General features: G+C 37.7%; 1 long non-coding RNA gene across 2 annotated transcripts in view; it reads right to left on the bottom strand.

Moving 5' to 3' along the window:
* LOC119706972 overlaps positions 1-25806 on the bottom strand; it is a 65247-nt gene that overhangs the window by 23142 nt on the left and 16299 nt on the right. The window contains exons 4-5 of one of the 2 annotated variants that reach the window (XR_005258639.1): positions 17989-18143; positions 14051-17170 (exon numbers count right to left, since the gene is read on the bottom strand). This is a non-coding gene — a long non-coding RNA (uncharacterized LOC119706972). Of the gene's footprint in view, positions 1-14050; positions 17171-17988; positions 18144-25806 lie in introns of those variants that run through there. The other variant, XR_005258640.1, reaches the window with a different exon arrangement.

The raw sequence follows: 25806 nt of genomic DNA, 5'->3' as shown, positions 1-25806 counted from the left end.
TCAAATTGACTGTTCTTCTACTGTAATTTTGGGGTTACACACATTGAACAGGGGTTATTTTGTATCAATCACAGGCATGTTTATATAATGCAGACCCATTCCTGTGGTCTAGTTTTCTACCAGAAGAAAAATCCTATTCTTATGCTTTTTGATAAGGTCAGTCATAATGTGTCAGAAGAATGAAATAGTCCTGTTGAGCCAGAACCCGAGCAAAATACAACTGTTAATGACAGCAGAATCATTAGAGTCCTGCTGTGGAAAAAACTCCATCTGCCATAGGTTAGGTGACTGTTAATCAGAAGTTGTATTCGTATTGCATATAGACATTTGTCTATATGAAACTTTTATATTTTCAATATTTATACACAAGATTTTGGCAAGATTAGGTTTACCTCAGATGATTTTTTTCCTGGTGTCCATTGAGCCATGTGTCCCAGATGACAAGATGCTCTTGAAACTGTTAGAGCTTTCTGCATTTGAAACATGGACTTGGATTCCTGTTTAACACACAGAGAACTGGAGCAATGAACTCTGTAGGGGTATGAATCCATAAGAATGAGCAAATTGCTGTTAGGAGAGACCTCAAAAACACATCTCCGTACAACAGTAAGCACAGTCCATCCTCCATTCACTACAGTGGCTCCCTGTGGAGTGCTGAATAGGCAGAGCAGAACTTGCATCTGTCTGTCTTAGCAGCTCGGTTGGCTTTTTCATATCCAGCTGTCTGTCTTGCATTTGTGATGAAACATTGCTTCCTACAGACAAAGTCTGGAATCTTGGACAGCACTTTCTTGGTTAAGTTCAATGTGGATTCTTTTGCCAGCTAATAGGTTAGAAATACATGTTCATTACAATATGGGATATAACTAGAATAAAGGGAAAAGAGTACTCAAAAGAGTTGTAATTGATTTTGCTTGTTTTGACACCATACATGACTATACCTGTTTTGACTATTACTCATTTTATGCACTTTAGGAAAACTGTTTTGAAATGTACAGTACAATTTTCTTCTCAGACAGAAGGTTAGTAAATGTTTTGCTGTGAGAAATGGAGTTTGTCTGCATGATAGATAGTGACTGTGCTTGAGCATGGTGATTGTGTCTTAATGCTATGTTTCTTGTGGTGCTACTTAGCTGAAATACAGCTGAATTTTGTGATCCAGATCTGGCACTGAACAATGCTGCTTCTCTGCTGTCTATGAATCTGTGCAATTTAAGCAGTGGTGCAAGAGCCTTGCAAGTTCAAAACCATATAGATCAAGAAGTCATTTTCCTAAGTCAAATAAAACTCTAACAATTAAATAGTATATACAGAACTGTATATAACAGTTCTTTCATACTCACACATGCTCTGTATGACTTCAGTGTTGACTGCTTTGAGCATCCACTCTTAAATTTTGAATATATTCTAGTTATAATTTTATTACCTCTCTAAGAGCATGTTTTCATTTAGAACAATAAAGCAGGCATTCATGAATAAGTAATAATTAGACCGAGGTATTTAGGCTCTGCTTCTAATAAGAGACATAGCAAATAAGATGTTTACTAATAATTATAGGGAGGCAATCTAAACAGTGCCTCTATTGTATTAAAAAACATTGGGAAACTGGGGAGAACAGGGTCTATCTTAAATTATTAGTGCTGCCTTTAGTGTTAAATTACTTAAAATTCTAGCAGTAGCTTAGAAGTTCTGTCCTTCTTTAGACTTTTATAATTTTCTTCTTCCCCTTCTTCCTCTGCTGTCTGCAGCCTATAAGTCAAATGTGGTAGGGGAAATCTTCAGCTCCTGCCACTCAGTGACAGCAGTTCAAATGAGTGGCACTATCCCCACTGCCTGAAATGGATGGCATTTGTCTTTGGAAGTGGGTGGTTGCAAACATGCAACCATAAAACCTCTTATAAGTATTTTTCTTGGGTTTCCTCAGTTCTGTCTTGATATCTTCTCCCAATTTGTTATGCCACTATGGTCATTTGAGCTCAATCTGACTCATTACCATATTTATTGTGTTTCTGCTGCAAAGCACTTCTCCATAACCATAGCCAGGCACTGTTGTACAGAGACAGAGAACGGGGGTCCTTGAAATTAGAGATGTTCTACTGTACAATCTCTGAAAGCAGCAAACATCACTAAATGCCTTCTTCTCTCCCCTGCCACAGCTCGCATATGGTATGTGAGTCTTCACAAAGCAACCAACCCTCAGATGTGCAAATCCACCAAGAAGCAAAAATATGAGTTAAAGCAGCAGTACTTAAAGAGGAGAAGTTTGAAACTTTCTGTGCAGAGAAAAAAAAAAAAAATCCCAGAGATATATCCACTCCCCTCAGCCAGCACATGTTTTCAAGCACCTTGGGAAAGATACAAGTTTACTGGGGACACAGGCAAAACACTGGGCCTGGTGCAGCCCTTGAGCATGGTCCTATTAAAACCGTGGGCTGTTGGACGCAGCAAAAAAAGGCCTGCAGGCTTTCAAAAAGAGTTAACTTTCAAGTCATGAATTGAGTCTTTTCTTCTCAAAATGTTGACTTCAAACTCCGAATTGCCTGAAACTCATTCCTAAGTAAGGTGTGGAACCTTGAAAGAGGGTCAGTACAGTATTCTTCTCTAGAATAGAGAGAATAACTAACTATTTTCACAAAAATTTAGAACCACAAGATGTTTGAGGTTGGCAGTAACCTCTGGATGTCATTTGGTCCACCTCCCCTGTTCAAGCAGTGCCATCTAAAGCAGGCTTTTCAGGACCATGTCAGATGCCTTTTGAATATCTACAAGGATGAAGAGTCCGCCATCTCTCCAGCAACCCATGTCACTTGGTCACCCTCACAGCAAAAAATTGTTTCCACATGTTCAGAATTTTTTCCCATATCAATTTTACTTTCTTCAGAGACATTTACATTTTATAAGAACAGAGGCGTATTTTCTTTTGCAAATATAGATAGAGGCAAATATAGACATGAAATGATAGATTGATGGCTGGAGAAATGATCAGATTGAGAGCTCACTACAGACTTCTCCATCAGGTACATCCGTAATTCAAAGGAGGGATGTCCCCATCTCTGGATCTTCCCACAAGTCCAGTACTCAAAAAATTCAGGTGAATAGCCTTCATTTAGCTCCTTGTTTTCCTTTTCCAGCACCAAGACTGTGCAGAGCTGGTTTCTCCCTGTCTTTCCTGGGGTTTTCATGGTCATTGCAATCTTCTGCTTTTATCTTGGGAATGGCTAGAGAAGGGAGGGAGACCCATCTGTACACATACAGCAGCCACTTGCCAGCTTTTAACTTAGGTTGTAAAAGACAGTACCTCTCACTGACATATTATTCAACTTCATATGTCTTTTTAATACAACTTCATGACAGTACCATCCTCCTTTTGGTATTTTTGTGAATTTAGTGAACTGACTGCCAACAAAAATCCCACTTTCTTCCCCCACCAAGTTAGAAAAGGGAATGAAGCTGCTAGAGAAGATCTGTAGGCTGTTTTTCGGGCACAAGATAAAGTACAAGACATGCTATTTGAATATAAGAAATATTTTTTTCCTGTGAGGATGGTCAAACACTAGAGGTTGGTATAGAAAAACTTTGGAGGTATTGAAAGTCTGACTGGAGATGATCCTAGGGAACCTGCTGTTAGTGATCCTGCCTGCAGCACAAGTTTGACTAACGATCCCCAGAGGTACATCCCCAGCTTAGCTGCTCTGTATTGCTGTGATTCTCCCACACTCCAGCTGTATTTCAGATGTGTTCATTTCTACAGAGGAGTCTGGGCTTTCAGTTCTGGATGAAAACTCTTCCAACTACTGACTTTAATATTGATTTTTCTGGGCTTTGGGCTCCATTATAATACCACTGCTATTGATAGTTTGGTTTCTTATATGCCACATTCACTTTTAAGTGACCACTTGTATTTTTTTGTAAGGGCAAGGTAGCACAAATCTCTGACTCCAAATTTATCCTGTTAATGTTAAATAACTGCATTAGATTATAAAGTATCAAACCGGTTTTATTCTGAATGTAGTTTGTACCCTTCTTTCTAAAGAGACTTTAAAAAATTTTTATTAACACCATGATCATTTCACCTTTAAGACTGAAAGTTGATACATTTTTTATCAAGCCACCAGTCATTGCTGGGGGATTTTTGTTGTGTATGTTTGTGTGTGTTTTTTCATTTTGTTTTGTTTTTCCACAAATATGTAGAAATATAAAAAACAATAATAATTCCTTTGTGGTAATTTTCTTAAAAAGTCAAATTTGTCTAACAGTCTTTAAATTCCTGTCTTAAGAAACATGATAAGTACTAAATTGATAGAGATATACATGTGTGTCACGGAAATTTCAGCTTCCACTGTGTACAGGAGACCCTAGGAAGAAAGCTGCCAGGGTAAAGAAATACTCTGCTTCTTTTTCTATGATGGAGTTATAAATTACTTTTAAAATTAGTTTCTCCTGTGTAAGTTTCTCTAGGAATATTTTGTAGGATACCAAAATATCAAAATATTTTATCAAGAATACTGTGTCCAGCAGGACCAGTGCAGAGACCATACCCCTGTACTTGGCACTGGTGAGACCAAACTTCGAATGCTGTGTTCAGTTTTGGGTCCACCACTGCAAGGAAGACATTGAGGGGCTGCTCTCAGTGCTGTGGTTTAGTTGCCAAGGTGGTGATGGATCAAATTTGGACTCAATGATCTTGGAGTCTTTTCCAACCTAAATGATTCTACAGTTTTGTAAAACTGGACATCCAAAAAGACTAGACTTGGATTCTAAGAGAATGGCCTAAAGTTACACTGGATACCATCACTATGTGCTGAAGCAGGAAACTCAGTAGAATTGAAATAAACTGTTTCTGCCACTCTCAGCATATAATGCTTCTTCCTGTTTTTCTCATTGGTGATTATCACACTAGGAAAAAATGTTTCCATATCCCAACCACCTATTGAGACAATAGGCAGGAGACAGGAATCAAGAAGGGATTCACCTATGCCAGGCAATCTAAGCTGTCTTTACAGACTGTGGAAAGAAACTGGCACTGTTATGAATTAATTCGATTTAAGTCAAAAAATTGAAATAGTTTGAGCCCTGCTTAAGGCACATGCCAAGGATTTCAAGAATGTAGAAGAGTTTTTGTCATTCACTGATGAAATTCTGGCTGATCTTGCAGCTGGAATAGTCTTTTAAATGAAACAACAACAAATGCTAGAGATTTACTGTTGCAACATAGGTAACAATTCGTGGACAAGAAGTGAAGTATCCTAGTTTATTTCTATTAAGGTCTATTTTTTAAAGGAAAAAAGCCTGCATACATAAACAAAAAAGTATTAAATAACCCTAATTAGTTTTATTTCCTTTGTTTCAGCAGACCTGAGAGATGAAAGATTCTAACAGAGATGCATACATTATGGACCATAATGAGGGTAACATGGGCAATTTTTAATTAGCTTAAATCACCTTCTATCTGCTTGATTCATTATGTATTGTATTTCATATGTGCTTTATTTTTCACAGTTTGTAAATTTTATATATATAAGTAGTATGCAACTTATAAATTATAATTGGTTGTTTATATATCTTCACTGAAATTGTCTCACTAATGGTAGTAATTTGTCAGTATTAGGCAATAGAATTAGATCTCATCCAAAAGTACTGGAAATCAAAAAGTCGATTGCTACCTAACACCTTACTACTCTTCGGTAGTAAGGCAAAGGTTTTCTTGTCTTTATTAGCTGTAAATGAAAACTGAGAATGAAAATTAATTCCTCTGACCAGACATGAAGTTCTGGGAAGTATATGATAACACCAGAGTTAGCATTTGATTGCTCTTTCCTCCTGCTATTTAAGAGAGTCAGTAACAATGTCCTTGTCATGCAAAATCTCAGACTTTATTTGCAGTCCAACAGAAGGTCAAGACAATTCCATCCAACCAAAAAGCAACAGAAAACTGAACTTCTGGAGACTATGGAAGTTGTAGTTTCTAGCCCTCCAAAGAAATTTGCTCCCTTTACTTTGTCAGCCTTTTTCACTTCCATCTCTGCTCCCTCTGATGCCACACTCCCTTTACAAGCAGTGCCTGTCTAACCTCTTCCCTTCTTTAGGGCTGGAAATCTACTTAAATCCACAAGGTGACCTGATACCCAGCACTGTACTGCTTCACAGTGATAGATAGCTGTTTTTCCATATTGTGAAAGAGCTTCAAGTGTTTGGTTCTAGTAAAAAACACTTCTGGCATCCACTAATTCAGTATTCTTTTCTGTTTCAGTCGTTGACATGTTACTCTACTGGATGGGCATTCCCAGCTTTCCTCTCAAATCTCACCTGTTTTATCCAGTTGGACTGCATGGATCTGGGGGAGGAACAGTCCTGCTCCTGAAGTACAACATCTATCATAACCTGTCTGTTATCTCAGATGGAACTGTTATGTGAGGATAAAACACCTGTGCATTGTCTAGATTGAAAAACATTCTCCTGATACAATATGGGATTGCTCAATCCTTGGTTACTCCTCAGGATCACATCTTTAACAATTATATTCAGTTAGCACAATTGTTTCAAAGTAGCTTCTAATTCTACAAATTTAATTACTTAATATATATTTCGCAAAAAGATATTTCAGAGTCATGATTACTGTACATATGCATTCACAGCATAAGCACTTGCTGTTAGTTTGGCAAAGCATACTCAACATATTTATGCACATATATTTTTGCATACTCAACTCAATATATGTTTGTGGGTATGGCATACAGTATAAATGAACATGTACATAATGCTTTGAAGTGCCTGTGGATTATTTTGTCCATTCATTTCACAGCTACATTAGCTGTTGCTTTAGCAACAGAAAATCCAATGTAGACAGCTCTCAAATCAGATAAAATTATTCAACTCAGTTCAAGTCAAACAGATATGATATCATCACTGTTTCTTTCAATATTTGTAGGCTTATACAAATAGAACATTTATTTTGTAGGCTTCTACAAATAGAACAGTCATTTTGCTTTTGCTAATGATGTAAAAACACAGTACTCATGGTACAGAGGTTATTTCTTTAATCCCTCACTCCCCTTTCCTGTGCACTGAAAGTCATAGTTCATGCCTTTTGAGACTGGTAATATCTGAATGCATTGTGTTCCTGCTGAGCCTTTACACTATTCTGTATGCATCATATGTCTTGTTTAGAATAATGATCTGGCACTAAACCATCTCCAGTCAGTTGGTTCGAATATAGTAGTCTACTATTTCTTCACTTCAGGCCAGTGACATCATGTGACATGACTATACTGACTTATCACATTCTGTCAAGTATTCTTGGGCTAATTAATCCAGTTCACACAATCTGCTGTGTGACTGAAAGTACACAAACATTTTCAGTTGTTTTGTGTCATGATTATTAATTTCTTTAATTATACAAAAAAATAACAGTTCCAAGGGGCAAAAAAAGTGCAGTGCAAATAATTCAAAGATACACCTATTATGTACCTGGGATGCAGTATTTCATTACTTAGGTACCTAAATTACTAAGGTAAATAACCTCAATTCAAGGTAAAGAAATACTACATACCTCCTTCTGTGAAGCTGGTTGTTTATGGTGTTTTGGTTAAAATGGATAAAAATGTACAGTAAATATTTAGAAAATATATGGATACTGAAACTTTGTTAAAATCAGTCTAGCCCTTTGATTGGCAGTGGAGTGGACAACTAAACTAGTCACCTAAGTGCCCTCTTTGATAAAGGGGAAAGAAGTTTATCTAACCCTAAATAGCATATCTAAATAGGTCAATTGACTAGGTTGAGAAGTCAGGAATAAAAGACTAACAATAGAGCTAAAGTGCAAAAGTTCACCAGCTACCATTTTCTCTCCTAAGTTTTGTGGATGAGACGCTATTGCTAGGAGGGTGATATCCCTCGTATTCAGGTGGATCTTCCTGTACACCACTGTTGCCCATTTCATCTTGTCCTTTTGCTTGACACCACCAAGCAGAGCCTGGCTCTTGCCTCTTGGCACCCACCCCTTTGGGTTTACATAGATATGGTCTCTCTCAGCCATGTCTTCTCAAGACTGAACCGGCCCAGCTCCCTCAGCCTGTACTCATGAGAGAGATCCTCCAGACCCCTCATCCTCTTTTTCACTGTTCAAGGGAAGGTCTTCCTTCCCACATTCCTTCACCCTGCACTCCTGGGTAAGAGATCTCTGCGGCCTGGTCTTGTCAGTGAAGACCAACACAAAGAAGACATTCAGTAAATCTGACTTCTCTGTGCTCTCTGTTACCAGGATCCCCCTTCATTTAGTAATGGGCCTACATTACCCTTTGTCTTCCTTTTGCTGTTGACATATCTGAAAAAGCCCTTCTTCTTGTCCTTCTCATCCTTGGCCAGATTTCATCACAGATAGACCTTGGCTTTCCTCGACTCATTTCTACTTACTCTGACTACCTCTCTCTCTGTATTCATTTCAAGTGGCCTGATCCTGCTTCCTGTATATTTCCTGCTTATTCTTGAGTATTGATAGGAGTTCTTTATTCACCCACGTGAGTCTCTTTCCCCCTTTGTTTATTTCTTGCTCAAGAGAATTTTTTTTGAGATTGGATAAAGTGATTCTTATTAACCAGCTCTCAGACTTGGATAAAGTGATTCTTATCAACCATCTCTCAGACTCCTCTACCCTGCAGAACCTTTCCCCATGGGATTCTTCCAAGAAGACCCTGGAAGAAGCTAAAGTTAGTTTTTCTGAAGCCTGTGATTGTATCTTGCTGCCATGCTTCCTCCTCACACAATATTGAACTTCACAATCTCGTGGTCCCTGCAGCTAAGCCTGCCCCCAATTTTAAGTCTCCAGCAAGGCTTTCACTGCTTGTTAGAGAAGGTTGAGGAGCACATTCTCCTTCCTATTCTTGGCAGTTCCCCTCCATGTCTGTTCTTTCCCCCTTATTCTATGATGTTCAGTTTCTTTTGAAGATTTTTATGACTGATGCAGGAATTTTCTCTTGCAATTTTATAAGCAAGCATTCCATTACCAGCAGTTGCAGAGTATGTAAAAAATATTTCCTCTCACAATTTAATGAACAATACTTGAGCTCATGTATAGCCTCAGAAAGCACAACAGCTGGTTCTGGATGCGAAACTGGTTTGTGAAGAAAAAGAGAAGCCTTAGTGTGGATGATCCTCCTTCCCACAGGAGCTGGTTTTAAGCTAAGACTCTAGCCCTAGGCTCCTGCCTGAGATGAATTCAGGTTCCTGGACATGCACTTGCTGATGCAGACCCTAACCCTGACCCACAGATCAATTTGCCAACTTCAGCTCAAATCTGCCTTGTCACCATGGATTTGCCTGGGTACTGCTGAGCTATGTCTGATCCTAATTAAAATCACCAGGCCTGATCCTGATTGTGACTTTCCAGCTTGCCTTCAAGGACTTAGCTGATGATCTAGGTTGCAGGCTGTCTCCAGCTGCCAGTTCCCAGCCCCTATCCTGTCAGATATGGCTTCTGTTGTGCTTGGCTCCTGATTCCCTGTCCCTTAGGAAGCAGCTGCCCTCTCTGTATCCTGTTTTTTTCTTCATACCTAATGTTTCTTTTGTTTCGAAGTCCCATAAATTGTCTCAGAAAGGTCTGGCTTATGAATAGTGGAATGGCTTATTGATAGTTTGAAATAAAGCCTCATTGCTGCTCTTCCAGGCTCATCAGTCAGATCCTTGTGGGTGAAAGACTGATCACTTTCTGGTGGGTGAGGAGTTTTTCAGGATCCCTGAGGAGACACATCATTTTCTAGTCCAGTATCAGACATGAGCTCCCTGCAAAGGGGTTTTTGAAATGCGACTTTTCAAGACAAGTGTTTAATAGCAATCATGTCCTACTGCTTCCAGTCACATTTACATGTCTGCCGGTCCATCCTAGCAATTAGTATTTTCAGATCTGGGTATGTTCATGCTTGCACGTGTAATCCTTCCAGAGAAGGAGGATACTACAGAACTCCCCTTTGGTCTGGTTGACAGCCCTTTGTGTAAGCTTTTGGTAGTGTGACCAGGCCAGCATATACAAGGGTGGTGTTGTGAATGACAGATTTTTGAAGGACCCCATCAAATGCAGAGGTTTTGCAGTGCACAGACCTGTTTGTTACACTTATGTACAAACTGGTGAGCTTGAAACATTTCCAAGGGCAAGAGATGTGCATAATGTGTGGGAGCTATTGGACTAATTAGACATTGAATTTCTGCTCTGGACTCCTTCATATGGCTCAGAGAAGAGCGCAAAATCTTCATTTCCCTTGTATTGTTCCCCATTTCAACTCAAGTTGTTTTATATGTTTAAAATAGCTTTTTATTGAAATTTTGGTAAATGAACAGAAACAGAAGAAACTTCTAAAATTTCCTATGAACAACTCCCTGTGTGGCAATGAGAAGAAGCAGTGTTTGATCACATGCCAGCAGAATCTGCCTTTGACTTATCTGTTGATAGACATAGTAAGATTATTCAGGCCACTGAAGGAGGAAAACGAAATAAAAAAGACACTTTTTTCTGGTCATTTTACAGTGTAAAAGAGAAGTCACAAATAAGTTTGCTGCTCAAAAATAGTGCTTTAATTATGCATTACAAGAGATCTTTTACCTCTCTATATTTATATATTTTGGGAGGAGAGGGAAAGATGGCAAGAAATCCATGGAAATAGGCAAAATCTGTCATGCAATTAATTTTCCAAAAACCATTTCCAACAGAGAAGGCCTATAAAGCTTCCAGCTGTGTCTCACAAGCTTTACAATTACTGACATTCTTAAATAAACATTTACAAGTTTCAGCCATGGTTTTATAATTGGTTTAATTTTTTTATAATTAATTTTTTCTTTTAATTAAAGTCTGCACTGTAAAGCTGGTGAAATCAATATACATTTCTCCTTATCTATTACTGACTATGTTCCTTTCTGTTATCACATTCCTCTGTCTTGTCATAGATTCTCTAACCCACCTTGAGATAGATTCTCTATCCCACCTCCACCCAGGATACAGGTTACTTTCTACCCCCTCCTGCCTGGCAAGTGTTCCTGGTTTTGGCTGATGTTGCTCAAAATAAAACTTCTATTCAAATAAGAGAATTGTACTGTTCACACTTGGAGACTTTCAGCATTGCATTCTCTGTAATGTAAGTCAGATTTCGTTTGTCAGTTATGGTACAAGAGTTATTCTGCGGAAGTCCACCACAGAAGCCATGATAAGAAATAATAAAACATGTCAAACTCATACAGAAAAGGGTCTAATCAAATGTGACTTAAAAGAGTTTATATAGAATCTATTTTCACCTGGAGCTTGATGGGCTGACAGTAATGATTATATGTACTTGAGTGAAGAAAGGCTCCAAAGGGTACACTGTTATTCCATCTTGCCAGTTGAAATATGGTCAGAAGGAAGAAAAGACCACATATTTATGGATTTGTAAATAAAGTGAATAGTTTCTTATCACCAGTTCAATCTTTTTTTTTCCAAATAACGCATGATCTTCTGTGAAAAACTGAAATTTGATGTAGTTGCAAACCAAAAGGTTTTGGGCATAAAATATCTGCCCAAAGCTGGGCAGTGCTATCTACATTTTAACATGTCTACACGACTGCAGAAATAAAGTTATAAGTAAAATTGCATGCAAAACTTCACCTTTAAAGATTTTTCTCTTTTGGACTCTGGAGCAGTAATTTTACCTCAATCTGCTTATGTTTGAGACACCATAGTTACAGACAAGGTTGTGGTTAAGACAGAGAAATGTGTCGCCCTGTCACAGCAGATGTTTGTTTGGATCACAGTCCTCTTAATGTGAGAGACAGAGAAGTCTGTGGAACAGCACTTTATTTTGCCAGCCTCCAGAAACAAGTTTTATAGCTGTAAATAAAAAAATACTAAATAAAATCTATAAGATCTGAGGATTATTAAAACCTAATGTGCAGATCTGGCAAACTGCTTCCAATCTTCCCTTTATTGATTCCATAATTTCATTGATTCCTTTTATTGATTGCAGGGGAATTTCTGGACACACACTGGAGACACACTATATGTATCCATGCCATTACAGACTAAGTTCTGCCTTGGGAGATGTATTGATGGTAGGACAGAAGATTTCCTTCCCACAGTGAGAAAGAGGGTTTCAGGCCCCAGCACCAGCGTGCCTGGCAGGGGTCTGCTCTGAGTCTCCATGTTCAGATGGAGGAAGGACCAGCTGGGGGAAATTGAAGAGCTGTCTCATTTCAGAGCAAGTAAAGACTGTCAGTGTTCCTGGGTTATGTACATGCAAGAGGTGTGAGGTAGGGTAGAGAAGAGCTTCTGTGGTTGCCAAGAGGTAGATTTAGAGAAAGCTTCAGTGGTTGCCAAGAGGTAGATTTAGAGAAACTGAAAAGGAGATAGAACCCAGAAAAGGAAGCTCTGGTGTCCATCCTTTGCAAGTTATGATAAAGTCTATCTCTGCTGTAGACAGCTGGATATAAATGATGTAAAAATCTGAATAAACTGGATTAAGGAGTAGAAAATCAGCTTCAATTGGCCAGGAAAGGAGGGATTGTCTCCATCAGCAGTGGCAGGTGAAAAGTACAACAGAACCTGAAAATTCAATGTCTTGTGCTCTGGAAGAGATTTATCTTCTTACCCCCTTCTACCCTTTCTTCAGTCTCATATATATTTATCACAGTTCCCATCAGATGCACAGACTGTCCCTGCCTCATACTAGAAAATCCTGACAAGCTGCTAGAACATCTTCTGCCCCAAGCTGCATTACACTTGTAGAAATTTGTCTTGTAGGGGGGAGGTGAAAATGTTCAGATTGCTGCTTAGGATTTTTATTTTTCCTAGAAAGAGGAAGTATTTTATTTTGGATGAGGGCCAAGGCTAAAACATTTTCCATCCTTGAATAGGACTTTTTTAGAATGGTGGGAAAAGAGGCAATGGTAGATAGAAAATGCAATTGTCTGGACATGCTCCTTTTGACTCTAAATGAAGACTCCAAATCAGCAATCCTAGAGGAGCAAATGAGGTTATGAGGTCATCAACTTTCTTCTCAATTGAACACTTTTCTATTTTTTTAAAAAATATTTCATTTTCCTGGCTGAGGAAAAACAAATATATTTTCTATTTAATTTAAAAACATTTTTATTATTGCAGGACAGGTAGTAATGTTAAGGGTTCACTACTAAATTTTAAAGGAATTATAGCTGTTTCTTTAGTCTTCTTTTTTTTGCTATAGATCTCAGTGTCTTATCATAACTTTCATCCTCAGAATTAGTATGTTGTTATAGTGCTCTGATTTATCCACTGCACTTTTTATTGGGCTAGCTTTTATTCCACATAAATATCCATTTGTTTCATGATGTTATGTGTTTGCCTGTCTGTGCATTTGAGGGCCAGTGACAAAGGCATGATGTCCTGGAATCACCTTTGCTTCTTCTCATGGCTGCAGCTGTTGTAAGGACTTAAAGAGCCCATTGCCCATCTCAAACTGTGTCAAGGCAACAGAAGGAATTTGCTGTAAGAGAAGCCATCACAGCAGGAACTTGAGATAAGCACAGAAAGGAGGAAATTTCGACAGGAAGGTGTTAATTCCAGGCCTGGTGGAGGTGAGATAACCCAGTTAGCACATGCTGGTTAATGCATAACAGGCTATGAAATAAAGAAAGATATCTGGGGGAAATGGAGTCACTGCTGACTGGCATCAATTGTGTGTAGCTGTCTGTAACTCTCTCTCAGACATTTCCTCTCACGGATCAAGCAGTTAAGGATGACTGCCTAGGTTGGAAACAGATTAGTGGGGAGAGGGAATGTGTGTAATGATCACAACCACGTCCCTAAGAGGCCCAAACACTTATCTCTTATCTCTTATCTCTTTCCAACTTGTTCCAGACGTTTCTGTGATGAGGAATGTAGGGTAAAGGGCAGGAAATGTCTCTTGCATCAAACTTCAATACCAAAACAAAACATCAAATACATGCTTCTACTGTCATTTGTTTCTGAGTTTTTGTTTCTCTCTCCCATCTTCAGCCTGCAACATTTCTTTTAATCACCAGATCCCTCTCTTAACCTAAAGGAAGAAGAAACTAGTCAGCCTTTTACTTTGTTAAGAATATCTTTTGGAATATACTTCATATTTAGGACAGATGCCATTTCCACTTTATTGAAAACCAGATGGAAGCTAAAGGATGCATTTTCCTTCCTGACCTTCTGCTGGAAAATACTGTTCTCCATAGGAGAGCAAAAGAGGGCAAAGTTGTTCAAGATATCATTCTGTATCAGCATAGCTGTAATGTCAAGTATGGTGCTTTAAATAAATTGATAAAACCTGATAATTTACACCCTTAAATACTTGCTTGTATTTCCAGTTTGTCATATATTTCTGTGTCTGTAACCTGTAAGAATGTAAGTTTTATTTTCAGTTGACATTTCATATTTCACGTGTTTATGAACATCTGAAATCCCAAAAGAAATGAAAGAAATTATAAAAACATTAAATGAAATTCCAATGGGCCTGAGCTAATATTTATTCAGACTCAATGACCTAAACACTTTGTAGAATGCCTTCCACTATTATCTCTGCTCTGCACTTCACACTGCAATCTGTAAGAGCCAGAAGATGAGCTTCAGTTTGCTTGTGGCAAATACTGGCATAGTGACAAGGTGTATGTGGTATCTGGCTTATCAACAGGCAGCAGACAGGGCCAGATTGACACCTAGAGATACGTCCCACAGTATCAAGAAAAGCAGTACTTGATAATGTTCTCAGAGATGGTTTCAAATGAGTACTGGCAATCTTTCTCTGAGACAATAAAATATAGATCTTAAATATGTTTTCAACAGGTTGCAAGATTGAAAGATAGTAAGCTCAAAGCATACAGAGTGCAGCTGATTGAATGCCCAAGAACCAGTGGTATAAGAGAATCTATTGTAACAACACTGAACAAAAAGCATTTGTAAATAAAAACACTCCAGATGATATAAAGAAAACATATTTGGTCCTTCAGTTATTTCTGTAGGATACTACCCATATATTGCATGGTTTATAAATCTGTTCTTTTTCTGTCTGAAGGTGTTACTATTAAAAAAGTAACATTTGCCCACAGATGAAGCAGCTTGCAGGGACTCACTTCAATGAATTTTGGTTTGGGGTTGGAAAGAAAAAATGTTTCTATATCTTCCAGCTTTGAATTTGGTACCTTTGATAATTGCTGATGAGGTCAAATTTTTGGATTTTGTACCGAAAAAGAAATACTATGTGTTCCCCAAACAACTGTCCCTTTCTTTACTGATGTTTATTTTCTCAGTATCAAGTATAAAACCTGAACTTTGCATATTGCTTACACCTTCCCCCCTAAAATTTCCTTCATTCCCTTGTTTGGGTCTCACAGTTTATCCTTCCTCCTTGGTTCCTTCATCCTTTTTCTCATATAAAATACAAGCATAATTTTTTCACACAAAACTGTATTTAAAAGTATTGTCTGTACCACAAACTGTCTTTAAAACTGGAAATACTGGACAGCTTTCTTGTCTGGAAGTACTGGGCAGCTTTCTTGTCTGGGCTAGTGCTAAACTCAGTAGCTAGATTTTTTTTTTTTTTTTTTATTTCTCTATGTCAGATTTCTGTTCAGGATAATGGGATTTATGAATAATTGCTCCTGGAACAGGCTTCTTTAACTGTTGACATTCATGGTCAGTTACTGAAGGATGGTTGAGAGATTAGACAGCAGGACTGCCTCAATTTTTACTCTTTGTTTGTGGCTTCTGAAGGGAAGAGCAAACTAGATGAGCAGGAAAGTATGAATGGACATAAATTATGTCTTTCAAGCAAAATATAATGTGGGTAGATCTGAATTTCCTCCCTGGATTCCCCATAGATTTCCATGGCACCTCTGAACATCTTTTGAAACCCCATTGTTCCCCATCACTCAGGATGTTTAAGGACATTTACTTAGAGCACAAGAAGCATTACAGCACTGAATTTTAATGTGCTTTGTTCTTCAAGGGGAAGACCTGTACAAGCATAAATGAACATGGGACTTTTGTTCCTCTCAAAAGAAAATAGAGGATTAATCAGTAAAGCTCTGATTTTCCAGATTTGATGTTGCATAGTCTTTATTAGACATAAAGAGATTTTCAGAATTTGTAAGGTTTGGCACAGCCAATATTTTGGAGGTCATCTGCTCCTAAAATAGAAAATTTATGAATATTTTATATTTAAAATAAATTAATATAACTGATTATTATAACGCCACCAGGTAAACTACTTAAGGGAGTCAAGGGAGGCTGGAGAAGTAAGGTACTCTGATTGCAAATTCATTTCCACTCATCCTCCTTCTTCTTCTTGATCTTCCTCCTCCTCCTCTTCTTCTTCTCCTTCTCCTTCTTCTTCTTCTTCTTCTTCTTCTTCTTCTTCTTCTTCTTCTTCTTCTTCTTCTTCTTCTTCTCCTCCTCCTTCTTCTTCTCCATTATGCTTTATTATTGACTAATATCTCTCTACTTTTGAGTTAGATGGAACAGATAAACACAATTTAACTGACATCTTTTCTGTTCCTTATTTCCTGTGCAGGCTTGGAGGAAAACATACAGAAAAGGGTGATTTCCCCCTCCCTTAATAACATTACATCCATTGTGATTAACTGCTGACATTTATTTAAGTGATATTTTAGCAATGTTACTGTTGAATGCCAAAAAGCAGTGAAATCTGAGTCATACATTATATGGTAAGCTCTTCTATAGCTCTGTTATCCACAATGAATTCTTGCCATTACATCTCTGTCATTTATGCAACAGAGTTTTTTTCTTAGTAAATACAAGGTCATTAAGTAGTCAGATATCTGCCATCTAGTAATTCTGATTAAATTAAAGATCCCACAGTTTCATCACAGTAATAATAAATAATGTATTCAATTTTACAGTAGGATGGATGGGTGCCTTTCAATGCAGGACTTGAACAAGGCTGGAAGCAAAATATCCTTTGTATGCTGAAGAGTATATCTTATTCCTTTGCAATAGTAAATGCTGGTTTTCCTAGTAGGATTTTTTATATATATCTCTGAATTCAGGCAGCCACAAAGACTGGCTATTTGCTTCTGTTTTGTCTCTGCTTACAAATTAAAGCAGTTTGTTAGGAGAAACTGCTCAGAGCATCCAAATGGGAAAGAAGTGGCTGAATTTCATCCCAGAGTTCATCACTGAATTGCCCTGCAACTGTAGAGAAAGCAGTGAGGTGATGCTAAAAGGAGGTCCTCCACTGACCTGAGCAGGAAATCTGGTACTCAGGAGTTCGCAGGCCTAACCAGAGGTCAAGTCTAAATACCATGTCACCATGGAGCATGGAAGTAATTTTCTCCTTTAGAAAAATGTGAATCTTAGACAAAGTCTGGGGAAAATGGAGATGTGTCTTGTGAGATAAAGCCATATGGACTGAAATTCACAATAGAATGCTTTCATGGTGCTCCCTTCAGTGTGACTGAGTGACATTATATTAGAGCAATTATAACTGTTTCTGCTGCCATCTAATATCCATATAAGTGCTACTTAAAGAGAATTTAGAAATAGGATTCTCTTTTTTTTTTCCTCTTTCTTTCTTTGGCTCTGTTAATTACTTAGCAACAGAGCTTCTGCCATTGCAGAAAATGAGGTCGGCAAGACAACAGTCTGTGGTTATTTTAGCAGTTTATAAATGTTGCTTTTTAATATTCACCCTCTTAAACACTTTCCTCCCCCCCAACCTCAATAAAAATACATATTTAAGCCCTATGATTTAAGCCCCTTTAAGATTAAAACTTTACTAGAATGAATGTCTCCCAAGTCTGTTTCACTGGACTCCTACATACCTCTAGTCTTTCTGGGGATCAAAGACAGCATCTGTAATGTAAAATAAATCTGAAATGTAAGCACAAACCTGAATTGTTTAATTAACATTGTTGTCAAAAAATCCTGAGTTTAGCGATTTGCATTTTGATTTTTTTGCACAGTATCAAGGCTGAGGTCTTTGAGATACTAGTACTAAGAAAATATTTTACCTCTGACTCAAAGCTTCCACTGTAAATGGTCCCAGGTAGAAAGAACCACTGAGTTATAGCCTCTTCTGTGCTCTTGTCCATGCTTGCTGCAGACAAGTAGTGCTAACAGGGGCTAGCAAGTCTGTTCAGGGGAACTAATTGCAGCCTTCCACTGCCTGCAAAAAGAAAAAGGAAGACAAGACTGTTTACAAAAGCATGTAGTGCCAGGACAAAGGGAAATGGTTTCAATCTGAGAGTAGGTTAGATTAGATAGTCAGAAAAAATTCTTTTCTGTAAGGGTGATGAAGCACTGGAACAGAACCTGTGGATGCCCCAACCCTGAGAGTGTTCAAAGCCAGGCTGGATGGGACTTTGAGCAGCCTGGTTTAGTAGAAGATATTCCTGTCCACGGTAGGGGATTGGAACTGGATGTTCTTTTAGGTCCCTTCCAACCCAGAGCGTTCTATGATTCCATGATTCCGTGATTTTGATATAATGATAAATCTGCTGCCTGGTGTTAGGAGAGATCTTTATAGAAAAAAATACTTCTGCTTCAAAATTCACTCCTCTGATCCTGAGCTTTTACTGACATTGCACAGGAACCTGAAGTTCACTGATTTATATTAGAGATGTTATTTTGAACATATATGTATTCCCTTGAATACATGTGGATGCATAACTATATAATCTTACTGACATCTTTGCAAGTTCATTTTGGTGCTGATAGACAAGCTGTGCTGTTTTCATATCAATCATCATTACTACTGGTATGAAATGATAGGTTGGAAAAGTTGCATATCCTCTGCCTAACAGGAGCCTGGAGATGGCAATTTCAGAGGGAGGTGTAAAAAAGTTTAAAAATAAAAAATAAGATCCTACATGCCAAATGATTTCCATAGTTACACTTCTGAGCATTCAGTAAGATTTCACAGCTGTCATCAAGAACTAAAATTGGCCTGTATGATCTTTCTTACTAGTTGTGATGGCAGTGAAAGAAAATGGACTTGTTCTCAAGATTTGTCAATTTTACAGTGGTCACCACTCTGAAATTTTACTAAAAAATGAAAAAAAAAAAAGCTATGAACACTGTGTCCAAATAGATAAATCCACCATGACTTAGAGGTATAACTTATAATCTAGCTATTATGACCCTCTAAGACATAACACGGTGTGCTGGATTCTTCTTCTGTGCAAATTTACCTCTAGTCTCTACTTGGAGTGATGACATGTACATACAATCAAGTCAAACTCTAGTCCTTCCTAGTTTACACCCATTTAGTCACAGTCTGGAAAAAGGATTGCATTTTCTTCAGTCTCTTTCTGATGGTACTTTAAGAAAAGGATTTCAAATTGATATGGAAGCGTATGGATTGAAGTTCATCACACTCATGGATATGATGAGTATATGTTCCAGAAGAACTAGAAAATAACTGCATAAGTGTTTTTCATCTCATCTAACTTTAACCATATGTTTTTGTCTCCACTTTCACATCCTTTTTAAAGGCAATGGAGAAAGACAGAGAGTAAAGAGAATACACCCTATTATGGGAAAAAATGTATCCATATTAATCGCCTTCCGGATGCACGTAATTCCCTTCACTGAACTTGGAGGGAGATTAGAAACAGGATTCATCACTCCTAATGCAAATCCTGCTGTTATATATACATGTCTACATTTCTGTTATTCTTTCTGTGTAGTCAAAAGGGATAAATGGGTGTTTCTTCAAGCGATTCATCAAACACTGAAGTAGAGATGCAAGTAAGGTGAATGAATTTTTCTTTCCACACTGGAAGGTTATGGTGCTCTACACAGTTGAGATAACTACATTATAGGCATGCAAAGTCAGGTGAAATAGGAATTTCAGTGAAGTGGAAACTAGATGACTTGTTTAAATGGATAACCTTACTTCCATGGGAGATGTATTCTGTATGATCTCTTCAAGTTCCAGTCCACAGTCCATATTCCATACATAAGCAGGTTAATAATGTCTATTTGCAACCTTTTTTTAACTCTTTTCACAATACTAGTGTGATTATTGATTACTAGCAGAACAAAGACATCTGAATATACTTTAGAGAACATTTATGGAAAGAAAATCCTATGTTTGAATATCTGTGGTACAAGAATAATACAATTAGGGAAGGCTATTTGAAGGTTAATCCCAGAAGAAAGATGGAGAGCCCAAATTCCTGCTGTTGTGTGCAAACATAGAACTGTGCAACACAGAGCATAGGACCATGCAACACAGGCCTCCTACTTTCCTTATGGGATGCAATCATAATGGGCTACAAATCTTTTATACCAAATGGGCACAATAAATACAATAGATTTGGGATTACTGTTTGGATCCTTCTTAAATGAGAAGTTCTAAATGGTAAAAGTTGGTGAGGATGCAGAGGTGACTAGGTTTTGTGTATTACCATTTTCTGAGCAAGGTAGGTAACCCTCTCAATTGCTGGAAGTTTTCACATTTCCAAATGGTGAAAACAATCCCTAGGCATAACACTGATGTATCAGAGCCTAAGGAAAGGGGAGTGTAAGCAACAGTCATCAGGTCTAAAAGCTGAAGATAAATACCTAGATTACATCTTCAGTTTTATAACTGGATTTATCTCTAATCATTTCAGTCATATTCTCTTTCCAAAGAGCAGGTTTCATGAGTCAAGACTGTCCCCACTGTTCATTTTTAGTTATCCCCTTTAGAGAAAAAAAATCCCTCCAGTTTGTTCAAAATGCTGATCAGTGGCTTTCTTTTCATATACACAATCGGGTTTGATTTGTTGAGACATTTACAGATCTTTCGGCGGATGTATTACAGGACATGAGATTCCTGTCTTAGATGTCTTTTGGACCATTTATTCTGTACATCTCATTTTTCTACTCATAATAAAGAAGCAGCTTTCTATCTGATTTATTCTTCTGAACATAACTTCCTCAAGATTTAAGAAATAACATGGTCCACTGCCTGAAATCTGACCAAATGAAATGTACCTGGACACCAGGATAGATTTTGTTGTTCTGGGCTTTCATGTCAATGACACCATTCTGAACATTTTTTTTTTTAATGGAAAATGCATTATAAGGGATTTAAGGATAAGGAATCTGACTTCATTTCATTGACAAACATATCACTTATATGATGACACTGGTAGGAGGAAATATCCTCCTACATCAGATGATGCTTCTCAGCATCTGGCTAACAGCTGTCAACAACAAAGGGATGAAATTATTAACATAATGGATTGGTTTCTGAGGAATCCATGGCAGAATTAAAGGATCCATAACTTGGGCAATGAAGAAAAAGCTCAAAACTTTGCATAGTGTATTCATATTTTTCCATAAAGGGTTTCTGTTGTTATAACAACTAAATATATAGTTTTGAAAATTGCTAAAAGTAACAAGAATTTCCTAACTTCAATATGAAGCAATTAAATGTTTCATTGGAAACAGGACTAATGAACTGAAGCTACCTGAGTAGCTGTGGCTTGCCATACTTTTCCCAATACAGTTAGGACTGCCATGTCCTCAGCACCAAAAAACTTTGAGGACGGCAACGACTTGTCTGGAAATTGCTCATCTCTATTTCCTGCTAGCAGTTGCCAGATGTCGGTTTGCCAGACGCATTTGTTTCAAAACCCATGGTCACTCTTTTCAGGTAAAGATGGAGTGATACTGTCTGCAGGTGGGTTGTCGGTTTCTTGGTGGACATCGGCATCATTGTGCAGCAAATGAAACAACAGTGGAGGAAACTGAACCATTGGGAACCAAAATCCTAGTTGGTCAGAAGAGCACATGTGACTAGAGACACACTTTTAGGGGACCACTTCATGCTGAAAGAGGTGGGAACAGCCCCCAAGGGACTGTGGCCATAGGTGACCCACTGTGTTAAAGACACGAATGTGGCCGCCTTTCTCTTCACAAAGAAAATCAAGGCACAATTTCTTAAAGATATTTCTGGAAATTGCAGGAAGGAACCTCAGAGAAAGAAGAAACAGTTGTTATCTCATTTGCTGCGCCTATGTTTGTGCAAAAGTAGAATGCAATATGGAGATTGTTTACCAAAAGTGATAGTGTTTTGTTTCCTTGGCCTATCAGGGCCAAGCGCGTGTGCAGACTGTCAGTCAGCAGACAGTCACAAGATTAAGTTGAGTTGAGTGCTTGTGCAGATTCAGTGTAATATAGTGCAATATAGTAGAGAAAAATATACTATACACAAAGGGATAAAGCAGCAAACCCTGTTACAAACAGAGTAACAGGAAACTGTTGTGTATGGACAGCCAAAACCACTGCATGCACTCAGACACCTGTGCTGCCCATCACCTCCTCAGCGTGGAAAAGAAAGGGAAGTTGGGGTGGGGAAGAGGGAGTACAGGGCAAGAGTTTTTGCTCTTTTACTTTATGCAAAATCAGCTATGGGAGATTTGTACTGGTTGTCAACCAAAAAAGCAAAATGCCCTGAGCCTAAGAACTTTTGCCTTAAAAAGGCATTTAAGAATATCTGTACAATGATTTGAGTAAACATGCTTATTTTTATAACAACAATTGAGATTAAAATATATTTACCCACCATTGAGAATTTCCAGTGATTTGCTGAAACTTAAGAAAAATATTGCTTTGAAATCTATTAGGGATTGAAATATTTTCTAGTACCTTTAGATTCTCTGGAATTACTGCTTTCACTTTACCTGCCATAGTACCTGAAATCAAAACCTTCTACTAGCACCAGGGGAAAAAGTAAAGGCACGTAGTGTTGTTTAAATATCAATAAGATCAGTGCAAGGCTCACAGGTTAGCTGCAAGTGTGCGTTTAATGAATTCAAGTCCAGGCAGACAGTGCATTTATGGATAGTAATAGAGACAGTCATGTGAGTCTCAAGGATTGCCACAAACTAGGAGGGCTTATGAAGTACTTATGACATGCTGACTGAAGGTGGAGAAAACCGAGAAAATAAAATAAATATGGGCTCTGATTTCAAAGTCCTGACTAATGAAACCATTGCAGCTCTGCCATCCTACAGTGAAGTTAAAATCAGGTGTGAGCTAAGTGCTGAAGGTGTTTACAGAAACTTTCTGCTCCTGATTGCTGTTCTTACATGTGCTGCCCCCATTAAAAGATGTTTAATTCAAAGATTCTGCAGCCCAGTGTCTGAATAAGGAGCAACCATTTTAGCAGTGTCTATAAACAGAGAAAACAGAAGTTATTGTTACACCAAAATTATTGTCTTCTCTTACAGAAATGTTTGCTTTGTTCTGTTTTGCTCAAATTGATCATGTACTTTAAAATGTAAAGAACTTTGCCAAAGCACAGAACACTGATCTAAAACTTGACCAAGTAGAAGACAATGAGTCATGTAAATGAAAAAGAAGTCCTTACTGCAGTTTGGTAGATCTTCATGTAAAAAATCAGACCTTGTTCCTTTGCAGAGAAGTGTATAAGGACTGGAATTTCTGTACCTTTAAACTGTATAAAATCAGACAATTGCAGTATGACAGATCCTAGCATAAAAGACTCCACCATGTTGTTCTGTAAGGCAGAACCATTTTTAGATGCAAAACTGATTAAAATAATTCTTTGGAGGAAAATTATTAATTTTTTTTTCAGCTTTCCCACAATAATCATTGAAACTTTTCGTTTACTCATGCTTTTAATCATGCTTGAAGTTCTCTACAGTTTGTCCAAATCCTACTTGAAAAATGTCTTCTATATTGCATTAATATCTCATTAGTAATTACATTTCTGCAACTCTGCTTACATTCAGTAATTCATTGTTTATATGTCTGAGTATCATTTTCCTGTCAATTCATTATTACCTCATTATTTACCACATGTGGAGCTATCATGGGTCCTTTCCAGAAAAACTGAATCCCAGAGCACTACCCTCATTAACCTATGGGAGTTACATTTGTTACTTTTATATTCATGTCCTTTCATACAATTCATGATTCCACTTTGCCAAATGATCCAGTCAGTCTAACATAGTCCCATAGCTAGCTGTGACTACAACACAGTTTAAAGTCATTAGAAAGTTTTACAAGTAAAAAATATGTATCTACAGCTAGTCTTCCTCTACTGATTTATTGTGATTTTCCACTTATATTTAATTTCTGCATAAGTCATACAAATAATAAAGCATATCACATAGAAAATAATAGCAATATCTAAAAAAATTAAATTATGAATTCATAGACCACTTTAAGTGTGAATGGACCTCCAGAGGCCACTTGATCTTTTTCTTTTCCCAGAGTAAGGCCATGTGAGACAAAGTTCCTCATGGGAATGCTCTAAAAGAAAATTTGTAGTTTCTCTGGGCAGGTTATTCCAGTATTTGACTACTTTCCTTCTGAGAAAATTTCTCCCAATATTTTCTAGAAATTTTCACTTTTTATAAATTTTTTCTACTTACTGTACATTAATGAGAATAATCTCATTCTCATTGGATATCTAAAGACAGCATCAGTTATAACCAATATCAGACAACCAAAATATCAAATATACACACTATGTAATGCTCTAAGTCATTTAATCTGTAAGCAAAAGTACTATCATTTAGTCTGATGCTTCCATTTTGACGGTGAAATTTTCTAGAGGACAAAATCAAGTGCTAGAGAACCCGACCCCATCTAAATTGAGATGTCATTAAAATATTCTGTATCCCTTACTAGTTGAATTGCTATTAAGTCCTTTTCTTTTGTATAGCTTTTTCTCCTGAATTTTAATTTCAGAGGAAAATCAATTTTCCTTTAGCCCTACTTCAGTGATTTCATAACAGAATTGCACAATATCCTTTGCATGAGAGACACTGAAATTCAGGATTTGGATACTTTCATACAGCAGGATATCTGTGGAAATCTGATGCATTAGATGACCTGCTGAAATTTAAGGTACTATCTATAGCCTATAAAACTTTACATGACTTGGAACCAAGCCACTTGAGAGATTATCGCTTTCTCACTACCACTGATGTGTGTGGCAGCAATGTTTTACCTGTTTTCCACTTTTTACAAAGGAAAAGTATGCACTCATCTGAACACTGTCTGCAGCATTTCCTGCATGCTCAGATTTCTTTCTGCAACAGTCTCATTTTTACTCTGGAGAAAACTGAATATGGTTAGGAGGTACACAGAGAGAATAGGTGTTTGTCTGATTTGGGAACTGATTTAAATGATGATGAGGTGTAATGTAGTCATATTTAGTGTATAATTAAATATTAGACCACCTAGAGCCTTGTATAAAGCCTTTATTATATTAAACTGAAATGAATAAAAAACATAATCAGTACCATTACTAATTTACCGGTGATTTATTGAGGTAACAGCTTTGCAACGCCACAGGTGCACACACACTGCAGGAGGCTCCACGTAGTTCAGGTCTGGGAGTCCTGATTAGATTGAGAAATACTCTGTGCAGTTGTGCCCATCTTGACTGCGCCTGTGGTGCTCAAGAAAGGCAGCTGGGGACTGATGACTGCAATGGCCAAGTGTGGTGCCCGGCTTGTGTCCATAAAAATAAGACCCTAGTTTTGAAGCAGTAAAAGCTTAATCATCCAAATCTAGAGTGACCTAGCAGTTTAACTGGCTGATGAGAATCTGTTGTTTCAATTCAGCCACTGACCCTTTTTTGTTTAACAGTATAGGTATATTTCTCTGGAGATATTAAAACCTTCACTAAATAAGTCCACAAGAAATCTGATGCACTGGATCTACTCTGAGCAAAACTGGATTAGGTGATCTATAGCAGTCCTTTATAGTTTTAACCATTCTAAGATTCTATGAATATTATTTCTAGTGACAACCTCGTCCTATCTAAACTAGCTAATCATATGCTGGTTTGCTCTTGG

This window comes from Motacilla alba, chromosome 1 (assembly GCF_015832195.1).
Source record: "Motacilla alba alba isolate MOTALB_02 chromosome 1, Motacilla_alba_V1.0_pri, whole genome shotgun sequence".
Lineage (NCBI taxonomy): Eukaryota > Metazoa > Chordata > Aves > Passeriformes > Motacillidae > Motacilla > Motacilla alba.
This window is presented reverse-complemented; position numbering and strand designations above follow the sequence as displayed.